Source organism: Xenopus tropicalis, chromosome 9 (genome assembly GCF_000004195.4).
Source record: "Xenopus tropicalis strain Nigerian chromosome 9, UCB_Xtro_10.0, whole genome shotgun sequence".
Lineage (NCBI taxonomy): Eukaryota > Metazoa > Chordata > Amphibia > Anura > Pipidae > Xenopus > Xenopus tropicalis.
In genome coordinates this window covers 36,358,539-36,371,587 of record NC_030685.2, presented here as the reverse complement: position 1 = coordinate 36,371,587, position 13,049 = coordinate 36,358,539, and the positions used below count along the sequence as shown (strand labels likewise).

Sequence of the window (13,049 nt, the reverse complement as noted above, 5' to 3'; positions counted from 1 at the left end):
GCGCTGAGAGTACACCGTGTGCGTGTTCCAAGCAAGGAGCCCGAGTTCCCCAACGCTGCGCTGCTCCTCCCCTTATAGTACGCTTTCTTTGCCATGAAATAGCGAAACTTTTTCACCGGAAGTAAGTGTGCTTCTGTTTTGGAGTAGTTTCAGTTCTCACGAAGGTGAAGGTTATGTGCATAGAGTTTCCAGCCCAGCCAGCTGTCCCAGGTTTCGCAGGACAGAGCTTATTGTCTCTGTTTGCTCAGGCGAGTTTGTATTCCTTGAGGGGTGCAGGCAGCTGCACTGTTGTGCCATACTGTAGTCATACTATAGTCATACTGTGGTCATACTTGGCCTGATTTGGTCAGTGTGCTGATTTCATACACCCTGCCTACCATCATCTGGGCATGTATGCTGGTTCTGGGGCAGTTTACTCTGAAGCCAGCATGTTGGATCGCTGGTGATCGGACACTAAGGGGCGTATTTATTATGCTGTATAAAACTTAATTCGGCGAAAAAAAGCTGTGTAAAATAAATGGAAAAGATCACCATCTGAACGCCGGATATTACGCCATTATTTTCCATAAGTTCCGGTGGAAAAAAAATGCGTAAAAGAATTACGCCGTTTTTACGCCATTTTTACATGGCGATGTGTGACAAATTTTCTCTATAATAAATATGCCCCTAAGCTGCGGCCTGCACAGTTCCACTTCTCACCATATGATGACCGGAAAGGGAAAGTCTTTCTAAAAATGGAATAAACACCAATGAGGTATGGTGTACAGGCAAACTGTAGGTTCTGGCAAATGCCAGGAGGACTATTGTCAATTTTTAACGGACAGTCACAGTGTTTTGGGGCTGATTGGGCTTCTGTGTACTTGAAATGCCAGGGCCTAATGATGTGCTGGTAATAATAGTATATCTGTAATTTGTAGCACAGACTCATCCTAAGGCACTGCACCCAGGATCCTGTTGGTGGGAACCTCTGAAGCTGCAAAGGGTGCCATATGGAACCTTTCTCATAGCACCCTATGCAGCTTCAGAGGTCAAACTCAGATGATGGCCAAACTGGCATAATAAACATTGCATATCACCCTCTGTCCATTCAAAGAAACGATAATATGGCAGCTTTGGCCTGTGTATGAAACTGGTGGTAGATCAATGGAATGCATTGTAATTTGTACACTGCTCTTTCATTGTCAGTGGGTACGCACTGCAACATTCTTGCACAGGACATGATTTACACTAAGGACACAGTCCCACGTGGTGTCCTGTCCTCTTTCTCTTGTGTTTTGTAGGCAAGAGGAGAGATAGGGGGTCCCTATACCTGCCTGTATGTTGCTTCACAAACTGGCACAGTGTTAGCCTGAGTGCAGCTAAACAGAACAGAGATCACCCCCCAAAAATGCGAGCATGCATTTTTAGGCGGTTTCTACTAGTTTATTTAATGCAGTGCCGGTGTCCTTGCAAGAATGGACTGTGGACAGTTGTGACCTTAAAAAACTGCTCCTTTTTATTAAAAATATTATTTGTCTTCGGTACAGAAATCTCAAGACTGTTTTCCCTGTCTTTCTCAAGATGCATTTGAAAATAGAGCACATTAAAACACTAGTGAGCACTTGTATGTGTGTACCTTGGTATGAATGAATGATGTCGAAAGGACCATAAACCCCCTTATAGCACTGATCAGCAGTACTGGATAAATGAAATCACCACTTCTTCCATAAATTCATCACAGTGGTTTATATTTATACCTTTACATGCTTTGCCGGTTAAGAAGTAAATCAATCGCTCAAAGTGTAGTAGTGCATAAACGTGAAAAATTGTTGCTGAACAAATGAACTACTATAAATAAAGTGGCAGTCATTGCATCTTGACTAATAAATAAAAAGTTTGTAATTTGCTGTAAGTGAATATACCACCCAGATTAACAATTTATTTGTAATACTAAATTAGGATCTGTCACAATGCTAGAGGGCCACTAGATCAAACCAATGTAATGCCAGAAAAATGCAAGAGCAGAAATAGTTGATAGTAAAAGTGGTTAAAAATTATATATGGCCCTACATTTTTGCTACACTGCAACTTCCAGCATCCTACTGACCGCAAAAGGCCAATTATCCCAGACCTGCACTTTCCTGCATATTTGCAGATGGTCTCAGCAGCACAGTTTGTACGTCCCCTTCCCTGAAATATGGGCTTTCTGTAGTTTCAAGGGGGTGCTTACAGACTCCATATACTGCAGGTGTGCCTTTATCCACTAGAGCCCCGTGGTTTGCACGCAATTCCTAAAAACTGAAACTGAACCAGAAGATTGTAACATCGGTCTTGTTGCATACACCAGTGAACAATTAAACTAGCCAAAGTACTAAGGCCTCAAACTACTTTACTAACTACACAAATAAATTACCTTGCATAATTATTCAACCCCTGTGAATTTTTACATTTTGTTGTGTAACAACCTGGGATTACGATATAACTGGTTTTAGTTGGGAGTATTTTCCACTGACTACACTAATAGCCCACTAATATATAAATGGAAAATTGGAAAATATTATTTTTCAAAATAATCTACAGATAAAAAAAAAAATCTTTATTGCATAAATATGTACTCACCCTTTTGCTGTGAAATCTTGAAATAAGCTCTGGTGCAACCATTTGTTTTCAGAAGTTGCAAAATCCAAATAAACAGCAACATGAAGAACATGGAGCAATCTGAAGCAAGTCTGTGATAATGCTCTTGAGAATATGCCAAATTTTGATAATTTTCTAGAGTACGCATTGTTAAAAATTTCAAGGGATATGGAGGTTGCGTCTGTGTCTACAGAAAGCCATCCACCAAAATGCGATATCAGTGGGGCATTAGTCAGAGATGCAATGCTTAGTAAATGGATATTGGTTAGCAGTGGATATTAGTAGTTAGCAGTTACCATACATATACTAAAATACCACCAATATTTATTATTTATTTATTTTTTATTTATATACCGTCAAATACCGTGATACCGATATAATTTTGAAAAATACCGTGATATAAATTTTTGGTCATACCGCCCAGCTCTACCAGATAGTCCCACATAGACTGTAAGTAAAGAAAAAAACATACAGGGTAACATACACAAACTTGATATAAAATACAGTGTCTAGAAATTTCAGGCCAGCAAATTTGTCTCTATAAAGTCCTTTTGTTTACGGGTGCCAATTAAAAATCATGGATATTTAGTGAACTAAATATCCCACTTTTGCCTATCTTCTATACTGAGATTGCTCTAGGTGCATAGTGGGGGCATCACTTATCTGGCCTATACTTGATTCTAGCCAATGGCCACATATTGCTAGGAAATTCTCCATCAGGAAAATGCTGAGAGGCTGGTAAATAGGTACAAGAGGGCTAGATACCCAGTAATTTCTGAATTACTCCAAATGTTTATTTCCATAGCCATGCAGATTTGTCACACTAGCAATGAAGACATACTTTTTCAAGGCCAGTTTATTATTGTTTATTTATATAGGGCCGACATATTCCACAGTGCTTTACAGAGATTATACCTTCTTTATATCTAAACATATGTAACCAATGTAACATTTGAAGTTACAAGCCTGTATCGCACTATATACATAACAGACTGATGCAGAACTTTCATGATACTGCTGGCCTACATAACAGTAAACCAAGGCATATTTAAGCGGTGGTTTATCAATGTTCAAATTTTTCTCAAGATTCAATTGTTTGTGCTAAAACTCCCAAAATTCGAGTTATGGTTCAAAAACTCAAATTTTTGGAATTTAGTGCAAAAACTCGAAATTTCAAATTTTAAAATTTGGCAGCTATAAGCTTGAGAGTTCATGTAAAAGTCATCTTAGGCAAAAGTCTAGTCATATTAATAAATAAGCAAGCATTCAAGTTTTTTTTAAATGCAAGTTTATTCAAATTAGAAAAAAAACTTGTAAATTCACAAACTGAAAAATTGATAAATAAGCCCATTAACCTCAACCCGATCAGTTATGCTTTGTTAGGCGATGTAAAGCACAGGCCTATGCAATATGTATTTCAAAACTGCTGTGTTGACACTGTTGGTCTTATTTATAAATTTTCGAGTTTGTTTTTCTAAATCTAAAACTCATATATCAAATGCTCGCTTATTTTTGAAACTTGTTCAAATAAAAAAACTTGAATACTTTAAATTTCAAGTTTATACACTTGGAAAAAAAAGAAAAATCTCAAATATTTCGAATTGAAAATATGGCTTGACTCCCATTGAATTCTATACAAACTTGCAAGCTTTAAAGGAGAAGGAAAGGTAAAAACTAAGTAAGTTTTTTTCACTGATAAGCTGCACTCTATCAAAAGATAGACTAATAAGCTGTCCTCTATCAAAAGAAACACAGGATTTCTTGTCTCCTTTTTTGTAAAAATGATGTTTAGGTGTCGGACTTCCTCTCTCAAAACAATCCTTAATTCCCTGGGCCAGAGTCTGCACAGTTCTCTCCTCTCTCCCTACCATTAGGAATGTGTGATCTGAGCTATAACGGCCAGGCTGCAAGCAGGAAGCTACTTAAAATGGCAGCTGCTGTCTTAAGCAAACAGAGAAAGCTGAACTCTGTGATTTTTCAGGGAAAATTTCCGAAAAACTCTCATTATAACAATATCATAAAATTTGAGTACTGGCAAAATCCCATTCATAAATCTAGAAAATTTCTAGAAGAAAAAAAAATTTGACTTTTTCTCAAAATTGCTTAGTAAATATGCCCCTAATAGTATGAAAGTGACTTTATCTGACCAATATCAGACTAAATTGCCAATTGACTACAAACTAAGAAATGGTAGTAACCTAAACTTAGAAATGGCTCAATTAATTTAACCTAAATGTCTCAAATGTCAGGAAATCAAGTAAATAAAACGGACCAAATACAAAAGAGAGATCCGGGTGTATAAACCCCGGATCTGTCTCACAGTTGATCTAGGTCAAATTCCCAACACCATCATATCAGCTCTCACAATGTGAAACCCTAAATGCAAAGAACTCACCGTTATTCAGAAGTGGTTCAGGTGCTCAGAGCCCCGAACCTGTAGCTGGGGAAGGCGAAATCACGCATATGCAAAAGGGCTCCAAATGCACCGGACACAGCGGCTTGCTTAAAACTCGATTTTTATTACTCCATTTAAAAACAATATGCCTGACGCGTTTCGTGTAAATATACACTTAATCATAGGCATGGCTATGATTAAGTGTATATTTACACGAAACGCGTCAGGCGTATTGTTTTTAAATGGAGTAATAAAAATCGACTTTTAAGCAAGCCGCTGTGTCCGGTGCATTTGGAACCCTTTTGCATATGCGTAAATTGCCAATTGTCATGGTATGAAAATTATTGGGACTATAATACAGACTCCACACACAGTCCAAAAATCATACAAAACGTATAATCGATGTGTGTATGGCCAGCTTAAGAAATGGAAAGGCAGCAGGAGCCCCAGTCACTGGTGACACAGCACCACATTATTAATCCATCCACAATTCCCAAAGCCTGACTTGTTCTACATTGTAGAGAAGACACTTTCATATCCAGTAACACACACTCCACTACCTATAAACACACACATCTCTTTACACATTCTTATTCTCAGTATGCATATTCACATACATTTTTACACCCTCACTTCAAACAATCCCAAACCATTTTTACACACATGTATTTACTTTCTGACACCCAGCTCCACTCCATTTGCAAACAAGTTCCAGTTCCAGTCCCTGCCACACTTAATATCAAACACTGCTACAAGGAGCTGAATGCAAAATACAGATTATGCCTCACTGTCTGTACATGCTGGGGGTGGCAAAAAGTTGTCACCTTCCCCCATTACACAATACTGTGTTTGGTATAACATGATGGGGGAGAGAGAGGGGGGGATAGAAGGGGGATTAAAATGCTGGTGGGCAGCACCTATATTGGGCCTCTTAGGCACTGCAGTGGGACTATGGGAGCTCTACTGTGGGTTTACTATACAATTAAAACTATTAAGGGCCAGACAAGTGGAGGGATATACTGAAATATACTGTTTGCACAGAGCACTTGTCACAGGCCTAGACTTTGAATCTTTTTTTGAATATAAAACTCTGCAACTAAAACCGCCAAGTCAATGGCAAGTGTCTCTAAAGATTCTAGGCAGGTTTATTTTCAAGTACCGTACATGTATTACATGTACGGGACCAGTTATCTCATACATCAGCCTCAGATCCCGTCGGATCGGGGACCGCATCAACTCATTGATATGGCCCTAGGTCCAATAGCCCATATACCCACCGTTTTAATTCGATCAATTGGCCCTAGAGTCAAATAATCGGATTAGCCCGATATTGCCCACCATACGTGAGCATATCGGGAGATAATATGCTCATTTGGTGACCTTGCTAATTTCCTTATTGCTTAGGATGGGTATAAGAAAAGACTGTAAAAGAATGTTTTTGTGACCTTCTGGGGGCTTTAAGGGTATTTTGCATAGTTCTTCTCAAATGTCCAAAACGGACAAGCTGAGTAAAGGAGCTTGGTTGGCTCTTCCCAGTCAGGATTTCCCGACATGTCTTAGATCAGTAGTAGAAATATGAAAGGGTAATTTTTCAATTTTCTAGATGGGTTGTCCTTGTTCAGGTTACTAGTTTCTAAGAGCCCTTAGGCTCTTCACTGGGTGATTTTATTTCCCACAAATCCAGATATCATATTCCCCGCCCACAGTTATTTATATTCTTCTCTATATAGAGACCAAAAAAGCAACTTGTCACTGGAACTCGCTTTTAAAAAACCCTCAGCGACCAATCTCTCAGTGGGACAGTAGCCTAAGGGAAACAGATACAGCTACAGAAAAGTGTCCAGTGGAAACTAAGGTTCTGTCAGGCTCTATGGGTTAATGATAACTGGTATGGACCTGTTGAAATGCTATTTAAGTGCCACTGATATTTGTTTTCCTTTTATCTCACATTTAAGTGAATGGAATTTGAAATCATGGATACTGGGTCACTATTTCATATTCTAGGAACCACATAGAAACAGAGAAGTTATGGTGATCAACCGAGACCATTGCAGGGACAATTGATACAACCGGGTTTTCATGATTTGTCAAAAATTATATAACATAATAGCCGGAGCAGGACAGTGAAAAACACAGCTAGACATGGTGAACATTCTTAAATTCTTTCATATGTTATTTTCAGATTTTATCTGATTGATGTAAATATTCCAATTTTTGAATGATAAGATTATTAGTTTGAACACATTCATTCATCAACTTGTTTTTCATAATAATTAAACTAATGTACATATATGTTGGTAGAATAATAAAGTATACATCAGTGATTAATGAATTATCAAGTTAGATATAATTACAGTTTTAACTTAACTAAACCCCAATGGCCTGGGTGCAAAATCTGCACGTGGGCCCCCCACACCTCTACCTGGATTTGCACCTATACTGCTACCACAGTTTACAGCACCTCCATGGTAGTCCAGCGTTGTACCCCTAGCCCTCCCAGTAGTTATGCCACTGTATTTACATTTGAATATGAGCTTAATATTTGTTTAAAAAAAGCAGCAGTAGGAAGATTCGGTGTATGTTCTAGGTTCCAGCAGGTGGCAGTAGCTGCACATAAATATTTATGCATGTACCGTATATCCAGTTTATTGTGCTATATCTCGCCAACACAAATCATAGTGTCACATGAAGCTAGTAAAATTTTATATAGGCCTGAGATCTGTTACCAAAATGCTTGGGACCTTGGGTTTTCTAGATAGGGTTTTTTCCTGTCATGTGGATCTCCATATCTTTAAGAATGTGTTAACCCTAAAAACAAGTTAATGTCAATTGCTCAGGGTGCTCTCCTAAGTACTTTTGCAGTTTATTATCATTATTAATAAATTATTATTTTCATTTTCATGTTATTAGACATGTTAATTAAAACGAGGCAATGCAATAAATTTTGTAACAGTGTCACCTGCTGGTCATTGGCTGACTGTCTACACAGAAATAAAACATGAAAAAGTCAAGGTGTTGTGATGTTGCTCTGCTTAACAACTTTAGAAGAGTCGTGATGTTTCTCTTGTTAGTATTAAGCAGACCAACGTTAAATCACTGTTCTTTACTTAGAGTTATTATTTTTTTTCCCGAGTGTAGACAGTGAGCCAATGGCCAGCAGGTGGCACTGATACAATGAATGAATTACATTACAAAAGATAACTGTTTTAGTAGCCATTTTTAAGTGTCTAAAATGTTTTTACAGGAGTTTAAGCCTGACAGAGAGAACCAAGTTCTAGGAAAGAAGAAAACTTTGGTATTGGTATTCTACTTGTGCAAGTGCAGGTGAGGTAATGCTTTCAATCCATCCATTTATGCAATGATCTTACTAGCATGTTTTGGGTTAATGACGTGCTCATTTGCCATTTTACAGTGATCTTACTGGCTTGTCTAGGGTTAATGGAGTGCTCATTCACAGTTTTTACAGTGATATTACTGGCACGTCTGGAGTTAATATGCCCATTATTCACTTTATTAAGGTATTATACTGGCATATCTGGAGTAAAAGGAGGGCTAAACCCTAAAGATAAATATGGCTAAAAATGCCATATTTTATATTCTAAACTAACTGCACTAGCTTGTAGTTTCAGCATCTCAATTGTAATATTTTATATAGTTATTTGATATAGGTCTTTACAGTTGTCACAGGAGATTCCCATCTTGGATTATTTTAGATCTGTCCAGGAGCAGCTGTTGAGAAGTTAAGCTTAGGGGTCATACCAAATTATCAATCAGAAAATGAGGCTGGCCTGTCATATAAACTGATGTGGCAGGACTAATTATTCAATTCTCATGTTAACTGAACTGGTTTCAGAGCTGCCATATGTGAATCTGAATAAATTACTAATCAGCCTTTTACTGTTACATTTATATTCTATATATACAGTATATTGTGAGTCAGTCCCTAAGCTCAGGTAACTGACAGTAGCACAGAGCATGTGCTAAGGTTAATATCCATTTTATCCATTTTATTTAGTGATTATAGTGGCATGTCTAAGGTTTAAGCTTATCCATTTGCTGTAGTAATTATACAGGCCATATCTGGGGAATGTTTTGGTTTGGTGTGTTATTTAGAGAAGCAGCCACAGAGTGGGCATGGGCAAAGATTTTGTATAAAAAAAAAATTGTAAAGTATCCTATGTCCATATGTCATTTTCAGGCATGCAGATAGCTGAAGGACTACACTCATTGATCAGCTTTGCATGTGACTCAGTATAGCCTGGCCTGTATAATATACAACATTTTGGAAATATGATGCAGATTTTGAGACCTCTCCATAATGAGAAAGATGGAAGCAAAGCATCTGTGGAAAGTGACAGAGAGCAGAACATGGATTTATGAGTACTCACAGTTAGTATGTTGTTGCTGCAAAGTAATATTTTTAGCAAATGTGCTACTCGTATATACAGCACATGAACTAATGTAAATGTTCAACACATATCTCTTGTTAAAATTAGAAATAAATACATTGCTTGCACCTTGCATTGGTTTTGAAAAAGGACAGTTATTATGGTTTAATCACCATCTAAAATTAACCTCTAAAAGCAACATATGAGAAATACTGCTAGTAAATTAGCAGTCACTATGGAGATATTATCAAGTCACCAAATTGCTAGGTACAGTAATTACATGACATTACATCATTGTGTGTGAGGGAACAGCTCCAGCCCAAATAGGGATAAATCAGCGTTAAGTACAGGTTTGTGGTTTTTAGATGAAGGCATAAAAATACTAATAGCACATCTGCAGTGTGATGGCTCATCGCCATTTGCTCTGGATTTAATGGTTCATTGACACATGCTGTAAATATGCTAGTTTGCTGAAATATCTGGATACCTTGGATAATCAAACCACATGGCAAAGCAAGTCAGATGTAGGCTGGGTCCTGCAGAAACATGTAGCTATGTTTATTATATTGTAAGAGACTAATATTGATATTATATATTAAAATTATCAGTGATACTAAACATACAGCTGGAACAAAATGGTACACCCAACATTTTGAGTCTGATTTCATTTTTGTTTATGGGGAGACCTGGAATGGAACTGAGACAATTTTTTGTCATAAAATTTGGATCCTTCTGTAATATACTTTAATTTTTAATGTCAAGCTGATTTTCATTTTCCTTACGGATATTCCAGACATTGGTTAACATGCTTGTGAAATGGGTGCTCTGCAACAATAGTATTCTGTAAAGAAAACCCCTCTTGGAAGAGCTGTGCTGCTGGTTGGGGCTGTATTTATATATTTGCACCTGAGGGCCTGTTCCAAGGGTGGCAGCTTTTTTGGGGGGGGGGGGGGGGCAGCCCTTGAGTGCCTATATAATGGTTTAATCATTTAAAAAATAAAATGTGCCCCCAGCCTCCACCACAGATTTCCTTATGAAATCTGGTGGCAGAGCTGGGGGAGATCCGGTTTGTGATGCAGAAGTAATGTCGCATGCACACTGAAAGCTTGTATTAATGGTGCACAAAGGTGGCAACCCCACCTATCCCTAGTCGGCCCCTTGTCCCCCCCCCACTGTCAGCTTGCTGATAACTCTCCTAGTCCCCATCTCATTCACGCACATGAACTTGGGGGATTGGAGGGCGAGGTGGCGGTTGGACTGCCTAGAGTGCCTCGTGCTGTACTGAACATTTGTACCATCTGGCCATACACCTGAATGGCCAAATATTAACCAGCTTGTAGAGAAGCCTGACACCTGGGAACCCTAGGGCTACTGCTATCCAGAGTGTTACTATAGGTTGCGTCTAATGTAAAAAATTGCAGTTGTACATTACTCTATTTTTATGAAGTGTGTCATTTGCCTTTATTCTCGTACCTTTAATCTTAGTCAACCAACCTGGCTGTTGGTAATGCACCATTAAGGGGATAGTTGTCCAGGGCCAAGTGGGTTTTTGGGTGTTAGTGGGGCCCTGCCATGCTGCACTTATGTGGATTAGCTGGCCCTCCCAACTGTCAGCGAACTACAGACTTGGGTAAGGGGGGTGGGGGGGAATAGGAGCTAGGCTGCCTGCATGTTTTTCCCCCTACACAGCTTTTCCTACTGCTTATTTGTCAGTGAAGTTTAAGTTCTGATGGAGATTGGATAGGCTGCCTGGTTAATCAAGTGCAGCACTGCAGGGCCCCCCTTAAATGAACAGTTCATTGTATTAACCGATTAAGTATCAAGAAAGCAGAATAAAGAATTTTTCTTTGTGCACCCGGGTCTCACCCCCTTGGGGCCCACTGAAGCCGTGATAAGTCATATCTCGGGGACCGGGGCCCTCCTGTGGCTAGTTAAACAACTGCTATTTTAGACCAGAAAACCAGTTGTGTTTTCACACTCTCCTAGAACTCAGACGGCAACGTCATGGAGTTCTGTGAGGGACATATAATATTTGCTTGGCCTTATATGCGTGCTCCCATAATTCGGTATTTCAAGGTTTAGCGGCTTTTCCCTGACAATGTGCGGTGAATAGTGACGAAAGTAAATAGGCTTTTTTTGCAGCTACTACACAACTTTTTATGCAAGTTCTTTTAGCATAAGGGTCTGAGAATAACCACATTGGCACCAGATAAGAATGGCAGCAAGAGACTGGTGCTCAGAAATAACTAAACCAACAAAGCAACAAATCATATTTAGGACAGGGAACCAAGAACAATATGACAGAAACTGGGGACAAAACCCAAATCTGATGGCTCCATAGTGCCTAATGCACAGCATCTGCAGCATAAATTTGATAATAAGATGCATCTGACAAAAAATGAAATACTCTCTATAAGTATAAATGGATGTAATAAAGGAACAAAGGGTTACTTAAAACAACTCCTAAGCCTTGAAATAAGACTTAAATAGTATTATATGGACAATATACACCCCAAAACACCTTTGCTAACATTTATCACATTAAAATTAAATTCTGCCTATTGAGCATACAAACCCCATCTTTCTCTAAGCAGCAGTCTTTGAACAGCTTATTATCATGGGATTCTCAGTGACCAGGTAATTAAGTTCTGCGGGATCAGGAGGTACTAAAGTGAAAATGGCTTCATATTCTTGTTTAGTGCCAAAAATAACAGGTACCATGGATATTTCTTAATTAAAATAGGCAAAAAGTATGGTTAACACAAGCCCTATTCATTCAGCTCATTTTAAAAAGGGGTGTATGCTGTCTCTGTAACATGCATATAACATTTGCTTTTTCACACCTTTTGGAGATGTTTAACACCTGCAGCTCTGCAAAATAAACAAAAAAGAAAAACACAAGTAAGTTTCAAATAAATCTACTGAGAAAAAAATACTAAACCTAAGGCTAAAGATAGAAGTAACTGCTTGAAACTTATATGGACGATCATATTAAAATGTATTTGTTTTATATTACACTTTTGAATGGTGACTTCCTCACATGACCTCACATTGCAGCTGCTAACAACTGCACATTTTATACATAAATTAATAAGATCCTGACAGTGTGCCGGACACCTGTAACAATACACACAATCATGTAGCTATTTGTCAGTTTCCTACATGTTGTGTTATTGTATTATTATTTGGGGCTTCTATAAAGCAGGGTCAGCTAAGGAGATCATATTCCTATTTTCAGTCAGGCTGCTCCAGGGGAAGTGATTAAGAAAGTTCTGGGGAATATAGCCAGGAGAGCACTTTGGGTAAGGCAAGCCTGTGACAACACTAATATAGTTGGTAAAAAAAAAAAAAAAAAATTTGCTGCAGACAAAGGGTGACCAGTCTTTGCACTGAATAATGAATGATTTGGATGCCATTCCATGCTATATAAACAGTATAATCATACCCAAGAAATACACACACCATACAGAAGAACCTTCAGTTACTTTGATCAGAGGTTCTATGATATATAGACCTGGGAAGCCCTGTGTTCTTAAATCACACTTTTAAATCCATATTGATGCCATAATTGCATTAAAGGGATATTATAAATGCTTTGCATATCAGCTGGAAAGTCATGTGTACAGGGCTTATTTACTAATCACCCATTC

At 38.4% G+C, this 13,049-nt stretch overlaps 1 protein-coding gene across 1 annotated transcript in view; it reads left to right on the top strand.

Moving 5' to 3' along the window:
• Nucleotides 1-32: 32 nt before the first annotated feature.
• Nucleotides 33-13,049, top strand: part of snn (stannin) — a 53,498-nt gene continuing 40,481 nt past the window's right edge. The window contains exons 1-2 of the mRNA XM_012969976.3: nucleotides 33-121; nucleotides 8,256-8,335. The gene's annotated coding sequence lies outside the window, so the exon portion shown is untranslated. The remainder of the gene's footprint in view (nucleotides 122-8,255; nucleotides 8,336-13,049) is intronic.